Below are 18,245 nucleotides of genomic sequence, written 5' to 3' on the forward strand. Positions count from 1 at the left end.
CCTGAGCCATGTCCAGGCTCCACTGAATCAGTTTACTGTTGCTGTTAACCATCTGCTCTTCCAGTTCACCAGGGAAGTGGGGATGAATTGAAGGAGCTCCAAGGAGAAGGCATTTGCTCCAAGTCCAGGCTGACCTTGCTCTAGTTTTTGTGAGTCTGCCCTTCTGCAGTTCCAGGTGAGACTGGAAATGTCCCCATGCCTGGGAGGACTCCCTGGATGAGATCCCGACTTTGGGCTCATCACATAGAAAAGCTGCTAGTCAGTCCTGTGACTCCATTTCCTTCCTCTTCTTTATTTCTCTTCATTTTGCTTTCTCCAGGTTTGATTTTATTTGCTCTTCAATTTAAATTTTATCTTTTTTCATCCTTTTCCAACTCGTGTCAGTGATTTTTTTCCCTTCTAAATCAATGCCTTCACTGCCCCTTCTCTCTTTTTTATTTTTTTCCCCACAAAACAGTCTATGAGACCAAGTAAAGTCTGTACCACCCTAGTGAATAATTAATCTCATCTGCTCTGTAACTCTATCCAGGACCATCAAAAAGTCTGCGTGTTTTGGGTCAATAATAAAACAAAACATTTTCCTACTTTTAGATTTTATGCATTACAAAAGTTTTTGCAATTAACGATGAACAATACTTAGTGCTGGCTGACCGTCTCACATAGAAAAATGTTTCCCATGGGAAAAAATGCCTATTTGTTATTTTTGTAGGAATTATCTATTTCAGATAACTTTATTTCCATTTTTCTGGGTTTTAGTCATGTAGGAAAAAAGCCCCAAACCCAGCCTATTTGGGCATGATGCTTTTACTCAGCTTTGATGCCAAACTGATTTTTCTTTAGTGTGTGTTTCAGCAAGAAGCAGAACATCAAGGAGTCCTATGGGAAAAATACTTGTGTTGATATTTTAATGGAAGCTGAAGAAAGCACACCTGGGCTGCTTCAGACTCCAGAGGGTTTTCCAGTTTTCGAAAGGCAACCTTGCTCTGGTGGATAAAGTGGATCAATCATTGATGAAAGCTGTTGGGAAAAATAACCCTGAAGAATATAGCAATGGAGACAAGGCAGAGCACAGGACGTGTGGGTGATGAGCTCCTGCAGAGGAAGGTTGGCTTCCCCAAGGACCAAGGCTAAATCACAAGACCCTTCATAGCATGGCTGCGATCTGTGGTGGGGGTAAGGCCAAGTCCTATTTTAAGCTTTTCCTGCAACCAGATTAAAGCTCCAGTCATGATTCCCCCATGGCTTGGATGCAGTGATGAGAGGTGAAGAACCACCGTGGCTCCCTGGGGCTCTCTTCCAGAGCCAGGGGACAAACTTCTCTTCTTTCGGGGTGCACAATTTATATAAGTCAGAGCATTTCTTTAGACCTGAAAAATATTGCCTGGAACTTTTCTTCCTCGCTCCCAACTGATGGGAATACAGGAATGACCACACTGATGGGAGCACGGGCCTTGCTTTTGCAGTAACCTGCAGCAGAGACCAAGGGAAGGACAAGTGTGGGGACATGCAGTGACCTCAGTCTGGAACTGCTTGGGTGAAGGGCTTCCCTGTCAGAAATGGCATTGTGGTGACAACATTCCAACATCCATCACAACCACACACCCCTGCTAGGGCTGAGTGGGCAGGGGGAGGCTTGGTGGGTGATGTGTGCTCCAGGGGTGATGTTTGGCAGTAAATGAAGGGTCTACAAAACATATTTGATGAGGAACAGTTGCGGCAGGGTTTGTTTAATCTGGAGGAGGCTCAGGTGAGACCTCATCCCTCCGCACAAGTCCCTGAAAGCAGACTGTAGCCAGGTAGGGGATGGTCTTTTCTACCGCACCTGCAGTGAGAGGAGTAGGGGAAATAGCCTTAAATGGACATAGGGGAGGTTCAGATTAGACATCAGAAAAATGTTTTAATCTTAGGGTGGTCTGGAACGGATGGTGATGGAGTCACCATCCCTGGAGGTGCTCCAGAGCCGTGCGGACCTGGCGCTGGGCGATGTGGTTTAGAGCTGCCAGCGCTGCTGCTGGGCGGGCGGCTGCACCTTGAAGCTCTCTCCCAACCCTGACGATTCTTTAATTCTATTATTCTACGGTTCTAAGTCACGCTGAGCGGCTCGGGGCGGGCACGGGGGCGGCTGAGGTGAAGCGGCAGCGGTCCGGGCCGAACGGGCCGTGTGTGTCCGGGGCCGTGTCCGTGTGTGTCCGTGTGTGTCCGTGTCCGTGTCCGTGTCCGTGTCCGTGTCCGTGTCCGTGTCCGTGTCCGTGTCCGTGTCCGTGTCCGGGGCCGTGTCCGTGGCCGTGTCCGGGGCCGTGTCCGTGTGTGTCCGTGTGTGTCCGTGACCGGGGGGCCGTGTGTGTCCGTGTCCGGGGCCGTGTCCGCCCCATGCCCGCCCCTCACGGATCCCCGCCCCGCCACGCGGGGCGGGGCCGGAGCGGGGCTGGCCGGCGTCCCACGCCCGCCTCGGCCGCCTTTTCGGCGGGAGCCGCTACTCCAGAGTGCGCGGTAGCGTGGGCCGGCCGGGGCCCCATGTGGTGCCGACATCACTGACATGGCGGAATCCCCGCCGAGCCCTCCCGGCACTCGCTCCAGCTAACCGGGACTCGCCGCCCCGCACCGCCCTCCCGCAGGTAAGGACGCGGCGGCGCTGCGGGGAAGCGGCTGCCGGCCGGGGAGCCCCGCGGCTCCGCTCCGCTCCGAGCGCCGGCGAGCCGCGTCCCCCGCCCCGCGGCGCCGCTCCCGGTCCCGGCTCTTTTGTTCGGCGGCGGGACGCGGCCGCACTCGGCGGAAAGTTTCTCTCCCCGCCCCGCCGGCTCCCCCCGCCGCGGGGAGCTCCCGGCGGGCGGGCGGCAGCGGCCGCGCTCGGGGCTGGCGGCGGGACGGGCGCTCCAGCTCCGCCCGGCTGTCCCTGGGGGCTGCCGGCCCGGCCGCTGTCATCGCCGCCGCCCTCCCGGCCGCTGCGGCTGCCGGAGGAGCGGTGCGGGAGCGGTCGGTGCTGCCGGGGCCGCGGGCTGTGCTCGGAGCACCCCCGAGCCGCGCCCCGCTCCGCTCGCAGCCCCGCTGCCCGGCCGGGCTGCGGGCAGGTGGAGGAACCGGGGGCACCTCCGCCTCCGGAATGTCTGGATCCAGAGGGCATGTTGGAGAAAAAGCCGGAGAAAGGCGCGACCGTCTTCTCTCGGCCCCGTCCTCCCCGCCCGGCTCCTGGCAGAGGCGGCTTGGGGAAGGAAAGCCCTGGAAACTTTTTATTTTTGCTTGCCAGACACCTTTTTAAAATGGCATGCGACCAGCAGACGGAGTGAAAAAAGAACAACTCTTTTTTAAAAGCTTAACCTCTCTTAGGTTAAGACCACAGCTGCATCCCCCCCGTTCCCGGTTCTCAGAAATGTTCTATTTAAATAAGGTTTTGGCGGAGGTAGTGCGGCTTGGAGTTAAATGTAACGAACCATTTATCCCATCTATATTTGTAGAATAGAAGGCGCGGGGCAAGCCTGCCTCTCTCCATATTAGTAATTTTGTATTTCATTTGCATTTCTTTGTGTCCTTTGAGTAGCTACCCCATCAGGGAGGGGGGAGCTGAGAAAGGGAGAGATTGGAGTTTCTTGTTGGCTATTTTTTTTTTTTAATTTAGGATTTTTTTGTTATTTGTTATGCGAGCTCCGTGCTAGATCTGTGAGAACAGGATTCCCATATCCCAGTTCCCTGTGCCCTAACCACATCTGCTGTATCCCTTAACCGCTTACCCTGCAGAACACAGCTCGTATGTTCCTGAAAGGTGCCAAACCAGTCTAACTCGAGTTTAACAATGTGCTAGGTAATGGCATTTCAAGCTTCCACAGATTTTTTCAGTACAGAACACTATTTCTCAACCTTTTTTTTTGCAGCAGAGCTTAAAAAAGGCAGAGAGTGCCAGGCCTGGCAGTGCTTCAGTGCCTGTCCTGGTGTGGGTCTGTGCTTTGTTCTGATGGGGAGCGGCTGCTCTGGACACGGTGACACAATGTGTGCTTGGCTGGCAATCCAGATAAAGCCATCAGCCTCAGGAATGGGCCACGGGGCTGCCTCCTGAGTGGAAGCATCTCGCTCCTCTCCTGTCCGCCGCGGCTCTGTCCCACCTACCGCCCGTGTGTCTCTCTCAGCAGCAGGAGAATACGCTGCCGGTGCTACCAGTAAGAAAATGATTCTTGGCCGTGTTCCCGGGGTCATTTCGGGTCTCGCACAGAAGCGGTCTGTTAGTGCTTTTCTCTTAATCTTCAGCACTTGTGGTTCCCTCTCGTTAGTTTCAAAGCAGTTGTGATTTGTGGTTGTATTGGGACCCTGCTGTGGCAGAAACGTCTGCTGCCCCAGAAGTGTCGTGTATTGTTCTTCCCCAGTTCAGTATCTTTCTGCTACTTTGTGCTTATAGTGTAGCTCACAGATGAGGCTGTGTGGAAGTTGAGTTTACTTTTTTTTTTTTAATTTTTTAAAAAATTTTGAGCCATTGGGACTCATCTGGTTTGGGTTTGAGGTCACTGCTGGGACAGCAATGAGAGGGTTTTTTCATACTGTTAGCCTATAGTGGGCCAAAGGATAAGAAATGAAGGTCGTTAGCAGCCAAAACAAGCTGATATTCTGCTATAGCCAAGAAGCTCAGGGCTATAACTCCATACTGCAAGTATTTTATCTTTAGTCTCAGAAAAGTTTGTAACTTCCAATCTTAAGTGCATTTATCCTGGCACTTTTTTTCCCCCTACATGTGGTATTTAGGGAACTGAAAGAAGATTTCTCCATTATACTTCTTTCTTAGCAGAGAATTTGGGGTTTTTTTTCTCCTCACTTTATAGTTTCCTTTAAGTCCTGTGAGAAAGAGAAGCAGTTAAGGGTGGTCAGACTTATGCAGTTCATAAATCTGTGCAAGAAAATATATATAGACCAGGCAGCAAACTTCTGTATCTGTGTGGTTGTATTAATGAACTTTCTACTAGGTATAATTGACTTTCTCCCTCAAAAATGCAGGTTGTCAGAACCAACATTTACAGTATAAATAAATGTTTGTACTGTGAGGATCCTAATTCCTACTAAATACATATAATTAAATAAAAGGCGCAGAGCCTGAACACACCTGAATAAAACAAATTACTCTCCACAGTGATTTTTCTGATCACTATACCACTTCCCTCCAAAGAAAAGACATGTGGGATGATGGAGTGACCACTTTGGAGCACCTAGAGTGGCAGTTTGGGACACACTGGGAGAGCATCCTGTCACTCCACCAGGGATATGGCTAAAGAGTCTCAAGTCTGGAAAGAGAGTGTCCCAGAGCACTGGAATTGTTTTGAGCAACATGCCACAAGTTATCAAAGTCCCATTTGTTTGCAGTAGCCTGTAGTGTACAGCAAATAAAATAAATAGCAGAAGAAGCCAGCAGAGCCCTGTGTAAATCTCAGCTGTGCAAAACACCGGCGAGGCAAAGAGTTTCTCAAGCGTTGCCCAGAGGATTTGTGCCTCAGTGATTGTCTCTGCACTGCTGAGTGGTGGAGGATCCTTTAGAAACGGCAGTATCAAAACTCGGGGTGTTTACGGCCAAGGTTTAGTGTCCCTGTGTGATCTGTCCCTGGAGATGGAAGGTATGTGGGAAGAGGGAAGTTCTTCAAACAAGGCAGTGGAAATAGGAGCCGCTGGATACACAGCGGTAACAAGCCATCTGCAGGCAGGAATGCTGGTGTGTCAGCGAGCAGATAACTCCAAACAGCTTCCAGTGGGGATGTGCTGGTTGGCGTTTTTATCAGTTTATTCTAAGCACCTCTTTGCAAAATTAAAGTTGGAAGCCTGCTCTCTGTTGGATTCCAGACAGGCAGGGAAAAAAAAAAAGCACAAACTAATTAAACGTGATTTATTGTGGAATTTGCAACAGTGTTGGAGAGATGAGTTGCCTTTCAGAAATGCTGCTGTGGATGTTAAATCTGTGCTCTGCTCTGGATGAAAAATGACGGTGCTGTTGAGCAAGTACACAAGAAAAACGTTGTCTGTGTGAAAGTCTGTTCTTGAGCAGGATTATTCCCTGGAGGTCCCAGGTAGTGCAGCTTTGAGCAAATCTTTGTGGTGCTTTTAATTGAGAAAAAGATGGGTTTCCTTGAGCTTAGAGGTTAAAATGTAGGGCTTCTCCAGTGACATGCTTTCTGCATTTGATCTGAGGAATCCTTTGTTTACAAGTAAATTGTGGTGTTTGTTAGCAGATAACAGACAAAAAGCCAACTGCATAAGAAACATTCTTTATTTGTTTTTCTAGCGGTGACAGTTTATAATGGTGATATATGATATACTGAAAATTGCCATGTGGAGATTCTGCTTTGTAAACTGCCACGATGTATAATGTTAGTTTTGTAATATGAAGCAACAAACAATTCCTAAGTAATTAAATATATATTTTATAACTTTTTTTTCTGGAAGAGGACAAAACTGCAGCTAATACTGATATGTGGCATTTGCTTGTTCTGGCATCTGCTCCTTGTTCTAGAAGCTACTCAGTGGAATGACAAGATGGATTCAGGAGAGGAGTTTGTGCTGTTGTGTTTTGTTTTTTCTTGTTATTTGCAAGATTTAGAATAACTGAAAGCAGACGTGAATCCTCTGGAGACAAAGGTGATAAGCCTGTCTGATTTTTCTGTGTTGGCTTAGTGTATGGCAATTCTGTGGCAGCAATGCAAATACCTTAAAACATGCTTTGCATCCTGGTCTCTTATCATTGCCTTACATGTAATTATGGGCATTTCTATTATTAGGTCCTTGCAAAGGACTCTAATAATAGAATGTGTGTATACATGTATTTAAACATGTACTTCATGTTTTCAGGAGTGTTTCATATGGAATGCTTTGAAAAGACAGAAGGAAATTGCTTCCAAGAGGTTAATAAAAACTTCAATGAACAACAATTCTGGATGACCCTTGCCACCCTCAGAGATGCTTGGGATGTTGTGGACAGATTTCCCCATGGTTTTAATCTAAACTAGCAAAATCAATGTGTTCTGCTTAGTTTGTAGGTTCTCTGGGCCTCTGTGCAGCTGTGTCAATTTTACATGGTTGCTCCCTGTTCTCCACTCACCCACTAGTAAAATGCCAATGTTTCTAACCTAAATCCCAGTGTTATCTTTTGCCCCAAGTGTTTCTTCACAATTCTTCAGTCAAGCCCAAGACTGTAGTGAAGTAAGATGGTGTGATTATTTTGGACCTTGACAGCAGAAACAGTGTGGGAGTAGAGAGTTGTCCCAGTTTGTTTCAGGATGACCTTACCATTTTCCTTCAGTGTATGATTAGTTAGCTGAAAGAATTCATTCCACTTTATAACTTGCCTTTGTTGTAGAAGTATGTTCCTGTTCAATGGCAATTCATGAAACATAAGTGACCTTATGCTTGCAGACACTTGAACTGATCCGGGTAAGTTACTCAGTGTTATGCATTGCTCTGCTACTTATTTATTTATTGATGTGGAATAATACAACAGAGGAAAAAAGATGACAGCATTTGTGGATAATGAGAGCACTGAGTAGGTTTCCTTCTGGTCTGTATGCTTGTGGACTCAAGTGATGTCAACTCACAGAAGAGGAAAAAAATACTTTCAGTGTCTTGTTGCTAGCAAAGATATGGCAACCAGAAGTATCACTTCATTAGAATAAATTAACAGAGCACAAGGGACTCAGTTGGAACTGCAGAACTCATGGATTGTTTGGGGTCTATAATGTTCAAATAGTGGAGGTTTTTTGTCTGCAAGTACTGATAGAAGTGGTGAGTTTGAAAAGCACAGCTTGGGCTTGGCTGACTCCATGAAGGGTGTTGCTTTACTGGGGGACTCAGTATTTTGTCTTTCATGTGATGTTGAAGTATCAGGAATAATGGCTTAGGTAGAAGTGGAAAACATTCCTCCTTTTGTGACAAGATAAGGCAAATTGGGATATAGCATGTACCTGATTTTTCTAGATTAATTTGATCTGAATGCAAGTTTGAGACCCCAAACTTGGGTTGCATCCATTCATGTGTGTGTTCTGTGCTTGTAGCAGATGGTAATTGGTGTTTGGCTTTGAGGTGTGTTTGGGTGACTTGAACAGTTAAAGTGTTGGTCTTGTTTTCCCCAGTTCTTACTTTGCTTAGGATACTAGTATCCTGTTCTTTTGTGCTACTCTAAAGCTCTGAGGAAATGATTTTATAGTCTTGTTTGAGGAGATATGTATTTATTAATTGTATTAAAAATTGAAAAAAGGGGTTAAAAATATGCTGTAGCTTTTCTCCAGGTGTGTTAGAGCTCTTTATCTATTACACAATGCTGTATTGAACTGTGCCTACCTTGGAAGCCACAGCTTTTAAGGTGAGGAATTTATTCCTATTTGGTTGCACTGTCTGAAGGATGGTAATGTGTTTCTTGAGGGCTGATTTCCACTGAGTCATCCCCTGAGCAGGGCAGAGGGACATTCAGCTGCTATCACATCTTTTGCTTTGGCAGGTTAACTAGGAAATTTGTTTTCAAAGCCTGCCTTGGGGAGGAGAGAGCAACAAGTCTTTATTTTCTAGTGCTGGAAATTGTTAGAAGCTGTGGCAGCTCAAAGAAAAGCAAATGAAAGAAAACAACTGTTTCTTACTCTGGATTTTTATGGAATTTGCTTCTGCTGTAGTGAGGATTTTTTGTTTGTTATTCCAAGGTTGTCTGCTTTTCTCAGTGTTCTACTGGCCCCTCCTTTCTTTAACACACTTATTCATTAGCCACCAATCATTAGTGATTTCTAATACTACAATAGGGTTTTCCTTTTAATTATCTCTCTGTCTGATTTATGTTCTGTTGGTTGCACAGCTGTGGCAGGTGATCCTCAGCCATGCAGTGAAGTTTCTTCTGCTCTCATGCTCCAGGCTGGGGGCTTGGGGAGCAGCATTTGGTCACAGGAGCAGTGTCCCCCCTGAGCAACCAACACCATCTGAAAATCCGTGTGTGGGGAACTGAGCAGCTAGAGACACAATACTTAATTTGGCACAATATTTGCTCTTTGCTGGCTTTTCTTGACTGCCTCAGATGTGGGTGAGGGAGGGGCAGCAGATCTGTTTGTGGAACACTGCATTCATTGCCTTCTGTCCTTTTCCTTTTGCCTTCATGCTCTTTTTCATGCACTGGTGACGTGTGGTCTTCGCATGACTAAAAGTGCAGGCATGTGGACATGAGGCTGCTGGGTGGGAGGAACGTGTCCATCCACATGTGCAGGGGGGGTGTGCCCAGCACTGCAGCCAAGGTGGCTGTGCCTTGGCTCCAAGGTCACCCAGGAAGGCTGTGGTGTGTGGTCTCTGTGCTTCAGGAGAGTCTAAGTGGTCTGATCTGACAGGACTGCAGGTGCTGCTCCTTGGAGCACGGTTTGAGGTGTTGTTGATGGTACCTGTCTCAGCCAGCCATGCAGGGAGAGAAAAATCCATGGACATCTTCAAAAGCTGGTTCTGAGGAATGGGTCAGAAGTTTTCTGGCTTGTTTGGCTAGGGCATTCTTATAAGGAAGGAAATGAGAGACTGGGAATGCAGTGAGGTGGCCTCATGTTTTGGTTTCCATGTGTAGAGGTGGCAGTGTTGGAAGGAGTTAAAACTGTGCATCATCTATGGAGTGCTTAGGCTTGGAGAGTAACCCAGAAGCAGGATGAGCTGCAGAAGGTTGGTGGTGTTATGGAAAAGGATGGCAAAAAATAACCTAAATTCAGTATAAATCATAGTTAAGTGGTGCTTCACTATGTCTGTGTTGATGTCTGAACATGCACATATGTTGTCTGCTCCTAAATGAGTGACCTTATGTGGTTTGGAGGAGCGGAGAAAATGTCACAGTGTCACAAGTGATCCCCTGCAGAAATTGTGGAGTTAAACAACACTTAAGATTCTGGATCAATGCAAAATGACTTGATAGGCAAAAGACTGACCCCCTGCTCTCTTTGTGCACTGTGACCCTGCAGGCTGTCAGCTCTGCTCTGAACAGTTCAACCTCCTTTTGTACTGGCAGGAAATATGTGTTGGTTGTTTTGAGGATAAAGGGTTAATTTTATGGCAGTTCAGGATATATGTTGATATGTTCATAAATCAGCATTTGACGGTCATTTTCTCACTGTTCTCTAATCAGAAATTTATTATTTAGGCTGCTGTAGATGCTTTCCTGGTCTCTGATAATACTGTTAAAACACTCAGAATAAGCAGAAGTGAAGCCTGATTTTCTGGTACTTCTGTATTTTGCTTACACTCAAGCAGGTAATTAATTCCCATGGTGTCTCCTTATGTAACTTTCTATTTGTATGTTGTCCTTTTGGTTTATTTGTTACAAAACTAAATTACATTTTAGTTCAGCAGGATCTCAGAACAACAGAAGTCAACAAACAAACCTTAAAGGACCAAACCAAAATGACTCTGTATTTCCCATTGTGGTTAACTTAGATGCTGGCGAGGTAATAATGTCATGTTCAGAAGTAGGAAATAACCTGTGGATTTCACCAGAGACCCAGATAATGTCTCGTTGGATGGCTCTTGTGGAGTACTGGGTGGCACTAAGCTGTTCCTTCCATGCCAGGAAGTTAAAATGCCAGAAAATAGGAAGCAGCATAAGGCTCATTGAGTGTTTTACTACTAGATCAGAGGCATCAGTTCTGCTTCATGAAGGTTTAGGTCCACACTCTTACACACTTGGCACTGAATATGCAAGTTACATTCTTCATAGCTGACTGTAACCAATACACAAGAAATCTTACAGCTAAAGAGGAATTCTGAGACTTTTCAACAAATCAAAAGTTCTGCAGAGTTTGACATGGAGAAAAGTGACTGAAAGGATAGATTTGGCTTAGATATTAGGAAGAAATTTTTTACTATGAGGGCGGTGAGATTGACACGGGTTGCCCAGAGAAGCTGTGACTGCCCCATCCCTGGGAGTGTCCAAGGCCAGGTTGGACACTTGGAGCAACCTGGGATACTGAAAGGTGCCCCTGCCCATGGCAGGGGGGTTTGAACTACATGGTCTTAACAGCACCTTTCAACCCAAACCATTCCATGAGTCCATGATCCGAGCCTTAATCCTTGTTTCTTGTGTGTCAGCTGGTGGCAAAATTAACTTGTTTCATTCTGCTCCACACATGTTTATTTTTGCAACTCCATATGCTGCTGTAACAGATCTTTATTATTGCTTGTTAAGTTCAGCGGTGCTTTTAGTGACTGCACAAAACATAAACATCCTCTGTGACTTCGTTAGACATACAGTGCAAACTTTTTGTTGACTTGAAGGCTGTTCTTTGGGTCAGTGAGCACTGCAAGCAGCACTCAGGGCACTGTACGCCCACGAGTGTGAGGATATGTGAAACAGAAAGGAATTGTTACCTAATTTAAGTGTCTTCTCTCTGCAAGCTCTCGTGTGTGTGGTGTTTTATCTTTCCCCTTTCCCCTCTCAGTTAACAGGACTGGATGTGCTTGTCCAGCTGTTCCAGCTGCCTTGTTCAGTGGGCAGGAAATGGTGATGTGGTGGAAATTAGGCAATTCTGCCGAGTGCAACCAAAAGGGTCTCTGATCTTTCCACAGCAGCCACTTCTGGCTTCTGGATAAAACATAAGAGTCAAGTCATTCAGATACTTCTGTAACCACAATCTATGTAACGAACAAGCCGGCTACACTTGAATTTTTATGCGTCTGAATAGGTTGCTTCAGTGGATGTGTGAGAGCTGCTATGTTACTGTAAAGGCAATATTTGTGGATCTAAAACTCTGAAGTTAGACATCAACGGTTTCACTTCCTTTTGGCATTTTGTGATCATGCAGTCAAACAGAATGATATTATGCTCTAAAATATTGCTATGAAAAGTTTTTTCAGTTTCTCAGACCTACTAGACTATTCCAGTCCTGCGCTTGCTAACACATCTGAGTTCTTTCTGGTCTTAATAAATTCGTATTTCTTTATTCCCTTTTTCCTTCCTGGTATTTTTCTAGACCACAGTGTATTGATTTCAGTGCACCAATTGTTGGGTACAGGGGGATGAAGGGGAGTGAAATGTAAGAATCGAGACAGAAAATTCAGATGTATGAAGACATAGAAAATAGTATTGGCTGGATTAGTTTGCAAGTAGACCAAATGTATTATTATTATTGGCCCAGCTGTAATTTAAGGTTCTGTGACGCTCTCAATGAAGTACAAGCAAATACAATAATACGCTCTTACGTGATTGAGTTCACTTGGGCAGCGATAGCACCACCTTTGAGCAAATTTGATCCCGTCTGGTTCCCAGCAGTGACGTGGTTGTGCTGCAGCTGCAGGGCTGTGGGCAGTGCTGGGCAGGACAAGGTGCTGCTTTCTGGCTGCTCGTTCGCGACGTGGCAGCGGGAGATCTGTCCTTTCACTTCGGGAGGGAAACGCAAAGCCTTGGCCAGCTGCCTGAACTAACCTCACATGGCAAGCAGAGCATTTGGATTCCAGTTAGAAAGTATATGGGGATGGCAGATTGGATCTGTCAACTCCCCTCCTCTTCTGTCCTCGGAAGAGTTATTTTCCATTAATTATAGATATGTAAAAAATTTTTTTAAGGTATCCTGGCTCTGTGGAGCAAGTGAGGTGTAACTGTGGTGTTCTGTAAGGGTCCAGGATGGCTGGCTGGGGAGAAGGTTTATCTTTGCTTGGGCAGGGGTGCAGTGTGGTCCTGCCTGTGCTCCCTGCCAGGACTGTTCCTCCTCGTGGTCCTACTGCCTGGCAAGTGCAAGGCAGTTTGAGGGAGCTGTACTCAAAGTTTAGGTGATTCAAATGAAGAAAACTTTTCCTTAAAACTTTTGAAGAAGATTTGTCTGGTTCTTCAATGAGTGTTTTATGTTGGCTGCATACTGTATAAAGTATCACTGATTTGGTATTTTTGCATATCCCGCTTTTCTCAGAAAATGTTTTGTAATATTCAGCTTGTGCATTTTATGAAAGGATTTGGCAGATGGGGAGGGGAAGCAGCAACTCTTCTCCCATCATACACAAAATACACAGTTGGAAGGAAGAAACAGAAAAATACCATTTCTATCTATTCTAGTAGATTAGACAAAGGTTTTCTTTGTTTTTCTGCCAACATCAGCTCTTCCTGACCTTTGTGATCAATATTGGCACTGAGGTTTCTTGCAGCAGATACGAAGACTTTGTTGTGCAACTGCTTGACCAGAGTGTGAGTGTGGTGTGTTAGTGGTTATACAGCCATGAAAAAAGGTACCCACCCGAGGGGGAACTCTTAGTTTGCTTTTAATAGAGATGGAAAGGGAGATTAACACTATTTTGCTAGTCCTTCTGGGATTTGTTTTGGAAAGTGCATGCATTCTGATCACCTATGTTAGTGAAAGATGGGTAAATTTGAAGTGGTAGAGTTACAGGCGAGGGTTACAAGCATGACTGGAAGTGTAGAAAGCCTTTCTCGTAAGATGAGGTGGAGAAATATTTAACAGGAAAAAAGTTCCAATGAACTTTACTATCTCAAAATCCATCAGAGAGGTAAACACTGAAGGCGTACAGGACTGTTCAAGCCAAAAGCCATTGTTGGCAGATGAGCTTGTGGATGCAAGATGTCAATAAATAAAAACTTCTCTAGAATTTGATCAAGCAGCTTAGTCCAAAACCAGCCCAGCTATCCAAACAGAAGCCAACTTACAGCAAGCAGAAAGACCAAAGTAGTTTTAATGTAGTTTTAATAGGGCTTTATGCAAAGCTATTAAAGAAGAGGTGGCTGTGGTATTCCTATATATGAGCAAGGAGTGGCAGGCTGATTTCAAGGAAGTGGGAGAACAGAGAACTTGAAATATAGTCTGATGAAAGTACTATAGGTATTCACTGCAGCTCCTAAATTTATAAATCCGATCCTTATTTTTTAATGAATTGGTGCAGTAAAAATACTTTTTTCCAAGATTACTTGCACCTGAAGTTATGCATGTGCAGAGCTGTACAGTACTGGTGGTGCAACTTCGATATGGCTGCAATCCCGGTGGAATTTCACTTCTGTGTCCTGTTACTTTTATTGGTAGAAGGTCCTGATGCAGTGTAGTTTCAGGAGAGGAGATGGGCAGGTTTCAAAGAGCTTTGAACGTCAGGTCAAACAATAAAGGTGCTTTCCAAAAGCGGTGGATCACTTATCAAAGTGGAGATGTTTGCATCCAAAACTTTACCAATGATAATCTCTAGGAAAGAGTATGTTAATTCCTCAGATAATCACAGGCTTCAAAGCAAAATCAGAATGCAAGATAAACTTTTGTTTACACTTTGTCTTAGGGGGAAAAAAGTAACGAGATCAGGGATATACAAATATGAATTTAAATATTTAAAAATCAAAATGTCTGAATTTGTTTGCTGGTAGAAGATGGAAGCCATACTGAAATATAAGGTAAACGTTTTTTAAAAAAGTGAAATCAGTGAACAAATGTGGAATGCCAAAGTAGAAATACTTAAAGTGATAAGGAAAGGAAAATCTAAATTTGGTCATCTGCAACTTCAGAAGTGGCTGTAAAACCAGCAAATTACTAGTTCTGCTTGCACCAGGACTCTGGAAAAGGAAAAATCAGCACGTAGAGTGGGTATTATTCAGCTAATTGCTTGGTAGCTACACTGAAATTGCTTTAATACTGACCTGTGGTGTTCCCTTTTCCAGCAGAAATGCTTTTGTGTCAGGCAGAAATGAATGTTTCTTTGGTGAGAGGAGGATGCAGCGAGTCCTGCAGACTTTCATCTGAGCCTTTTCCTCTGCAACAGGAGTCACAGGAACTTGTTGACAAAGCTGCTTTCTGTGACACAACTGAGGTTTTGTTTTGGGGTGGTGTTTCCTTTGTCCTAAAGAGTCAGGTTTTACTTAAATATATTATCAACACTTTCATTTGAGCTTAATGCGTGATGTGCTTTTTTGTGAGCTGCTCGTGGGGGAGAAAAGTTGTTTCAATTGTCCTTATGTTAATGCAGAAGAACTGGGAGCTTGTTTCCATCCATCAGCGCTGGGAACCGAAACAAAAGCCAAGCAAACTTGCAGATGGTTGCAGATCCTGGATCCCAGCCACTGCCCTGTGCAGCTCAGCCTGCCTGTGTCATTTGCTGCTTACCAAACACTGTGCAGGGCGTGTGAGTTGGACTTTGCCCGTGCTGGGCTGAGAGGGTGGACTTTGCCTTGGTCAGCAGCCGGAGGAGGAAGGTGAAGCCGTGCGGTGGGGCAGGAGCAGTGCTCAGCCCTTGGCCAGGGCTGCTCGCCAGCGACGTAAGGATTGGCTTGGGACTTCTCCAGGGTTATAAAACACCCAGCTGTTGAACTTTGAAAGTTGTGTGACTGGGCAGCTGGGAACTCGGATGGGCTGGAGGATGAACTGTGTTTGACGGAGGAACAATGGTTTCACAAGCACATACACGTACTCCCCTCGCCCCCCTTCTGGGGCCATGGGTGTGCACTATCTGAAATCCTGTCGCTAATTAAAAATCACAATAAGCCAGTACACTTAAAAGTGGGTTTTGTTTGGTTTTTCTTTTTTCTTTTTTTTTTTTTTTAATTTAAAACTGCTCTGGCTGGGGAGTTAATGAAACAACTGGGAACAGCATCTTGCATTGTGGCCACTTGCTCAGTCGTGGCTGAGTTGGTGTGAAGTTTGTTGGAGTTGATTTTTATTGCTCTGATGGGATTTCAGCCTACTGTGGCAAGGGAAAAGTTAACATAGGCAACAAGAGCTAACTCAGCCTCGAGGGGTGAAAGTGCTGGTGGGAGGCCAGGAGCTGACTGGAAGAACCTGGCTGGGAATGGGGCAGAGGGAGCATCCCTGAGCAGGTTGGCAAAATCACAGCAGAAGTGATCAGTGGCAGGCTTTATTTAATGCTGGCCGGGTAGTATGGTTTAGTTTCAGTCTCACCCACAAACTGCTAAGCATTTCCTGATTTAGGAAGGTCAATACGAAAAACCTTGCAGTGTAAAGCTGTAGTTTTTAATGTGGACAGTCAGACAGATCCCGTGAAGTGATAATTAGTGTTACTGGCCAGGGCAGGCTGTCAATTTTAGTAGGAAATCATTAAATAAACACTGGTGAATAACCAGTGTGCTGGTTCTTCTTCCCTTGGTAGAGACCAGAGCACTAACAGAGGTGATGTATTTCATTATCCCCATTTTGCAGCTGAGAAAACAAGGCGCAGAGGTGAAAATACTGGAGATACTTTGTTTGGGGCTTGTTTCAGTTGAGGCTGGACTAGAAGTCTTATTAGTGGTCTGCACATTTCTGGGGGTTTCCCTGCCCCACACAGCTCTTGACAAGTGCCTGTGTGCAGTTTGTACCTCTGAAAGCCTCTCCCAGAGGAGGTTTCCTTGTCAAGAGGGCAATAACTACTTGCCTTCTGCTTAGCATATTATATTCTATCTGTAGGAAGCCTTTGTGCAAGGCTGACTTGCTGTGGGTAAGGGGGGGTAAGAACAGTTCTTTTACAAATGCCAGCTAGGTCTTTGCAAACTAATAAAATTGTCAGTAGGCAGTACAGCATATGCCTGATTTAGTAAGGTTATAGTTGTTCTTTAGAAAGGGTAAAGTTATCCTGGCTTACTTGTAATTTATATTTCTGCTGAGCGCATGAAGTTGTATTTCCATTAGAGGAGGAAATACTGCTTACTTCCCCTGGCTGGTTCCATCTACTTCAGTAGCTAATCTTTGGGTTTTCATTTCTAATATTGTGCTCAAGTCTGATTTGCCTGGCTTCTGCTCACTGGTCCTTACTGTTCTTTAATGCACAATCCTTGTTGGCCCTGGGACCATATAAAATACCAGCCATTTGAGGGGGCTGGTAAATCCTGCTGGTGTGCTGTGCATTGGGCAGTGGGGCATGTTGGCACCCCTGGCTGATTAACACACAGTGTTATCAGCTCACAGATTAACCTGCTGGCCAGCTCTTAATACATTGGAGATACTTGGTTTTGATTGTGCAGTGTGAACTCTTCTATCAGTGCTGCATGGTACCAAGTCAGATATTGGCTAAAGAATACACAAGTGCTAACACAGATATCTTTCCAGCCAAAGGTGTAATCTCGGCCGAGAGTGCACTTGGATTTGTTTGACAGGACCTGTTTCATATAGAATGACAATGCTGATTATGGTCCTATCTTTGAATTCCTTATCACTGGAATCCTTCATTGACTTTTGATTGTTTTATCTGAAAGCCGTGTCTTACTAATGGGATGTAATTGCACTGGGCAACCTGCTTCCCTCTCAGCTACTGGTGCTGGGTTAGCACAGTCTCCCTCTGCATCTGTGTGTCCTGTTGTTGGCAGTAGGTCAGGCATTTCCTTAAAGGCTTGAATCAAAACGTAATTGGCAGATGTTGGGGCTGACTTGCCCACTGGGGTAAGGCAACAGTCTGATACAGGTGCATTTGGTGGCTCCTGCAAATACCAAATGGATGAATCTGTTAAATCCTTTTTTTTGGTGTCATTAGCCTTATTTACACTTCTGTTTTGTAGTGGGGTTATGCCACTATTAGAGTTCAGTTCTTCTTAGTTTATTTTAGAAAAGAGCTCACTTTCTGTTTTCTTGCAAGTCATGGTTATTTTTCTTTGTCTGATTTGTCTTGACTTTAGCCTTGGTTTCACTTACCAAATTTCAGTACTACTTTCACTACCTATTCTTAGCTTCCCCCTTTTACCCCTTTTTGTGCTGCCTTATATTTTGGTCTTTTTACCATTGTATCAGGATAGGATTTTAGTTAAAATTTCCCTCTTTCTCAAATAAGGGAATCATAATTCTTCATTTCAAGTTGTTTTGTCTGGAAAAAAAGATGATCTTACAATTGTAGATACATTTCTTTCAAGTCTGTTTCTCCCCTCAATTCTCATCAGTTTTGGGAAATTAGCAATTGTTGTTCTAAACCTAAACTTCATGTACTGACTCCAATTAATCTCCCTCTAATAACATTTGATTGCTGTGGCAATTCAAAAGTTCTCATGGGATGCTTCTGACTGGCTCTGTGAAGATGAAACTTGCAGCTGTTGAGTGCACAGAAGTCACAAGGATAATAAAACACTGAGGTTTTTTCACACATCTTATATAGGTTGTGTGTGTATGGTGCAGGAAGTTTTGTTTGCTCTTGAGCTATGTTTGAATTCCCTTTGTGGTGTAAATCAAATAATTCTCTAAGTAGGTTGTTGTCAGTGGGGGAAGGAAATGGTTTCACAAGTGTTTGCCATACAGAACTTGGCGGAGTAGTTCAAGTAGTTAAACATAATGATATTAAAAAAGGAGCTGCTGAGATCCAACTGCATGTGCATATCAGTAGATAAAATG

The 18,245-nt window shown here is 44.8% G+C and overlaps 1 protein-coding gene across 2 annotated transcripts in view; it reads left to right on the forward strand.

Annotated features, from left to right (window-relative positions):
• Nucleotides 1–2,422: 2,422 nt before the first annotated feature.
• The window catches only part of FNDC3B (fibronectin type III domain containing 3B), a 180,951-nt gene continuing 165,128 nt past the window's right edge, over nt 2,423–18,245 (forward strand). The window contains exon 1 of one of the 2 annotated variants that reach the window (XM_085069045.1): nt 2,423–2,615. The gene's annotated coding sequence lies outside the window, so the exon portion shown is untranslated. Of the gene's footprint in view, nt 2,616–3,875; nt 4,149–18,245 lie in introns of those variants that run through there. The other variant, XM_085069046.1, reaches the window with a different exon arrangement.

The sequence above is a fragment of the Lichenostomus cassidix genome, chromosome 9, assembly GCF_008360975.1.
Source record: "Lichenostomus cassidix isolate B80296 chromosome 9, HeHo_3.0, whole genome shotgun sequence".
In the NCBI taxonomy this organism is placed as follows: domain Eukaryota; kingdom Metazoa; phylum Chordata; class Aves; order Passeriformes; family Meliphagidae; genus Lichenostomus; species Lichenostomus cassidix.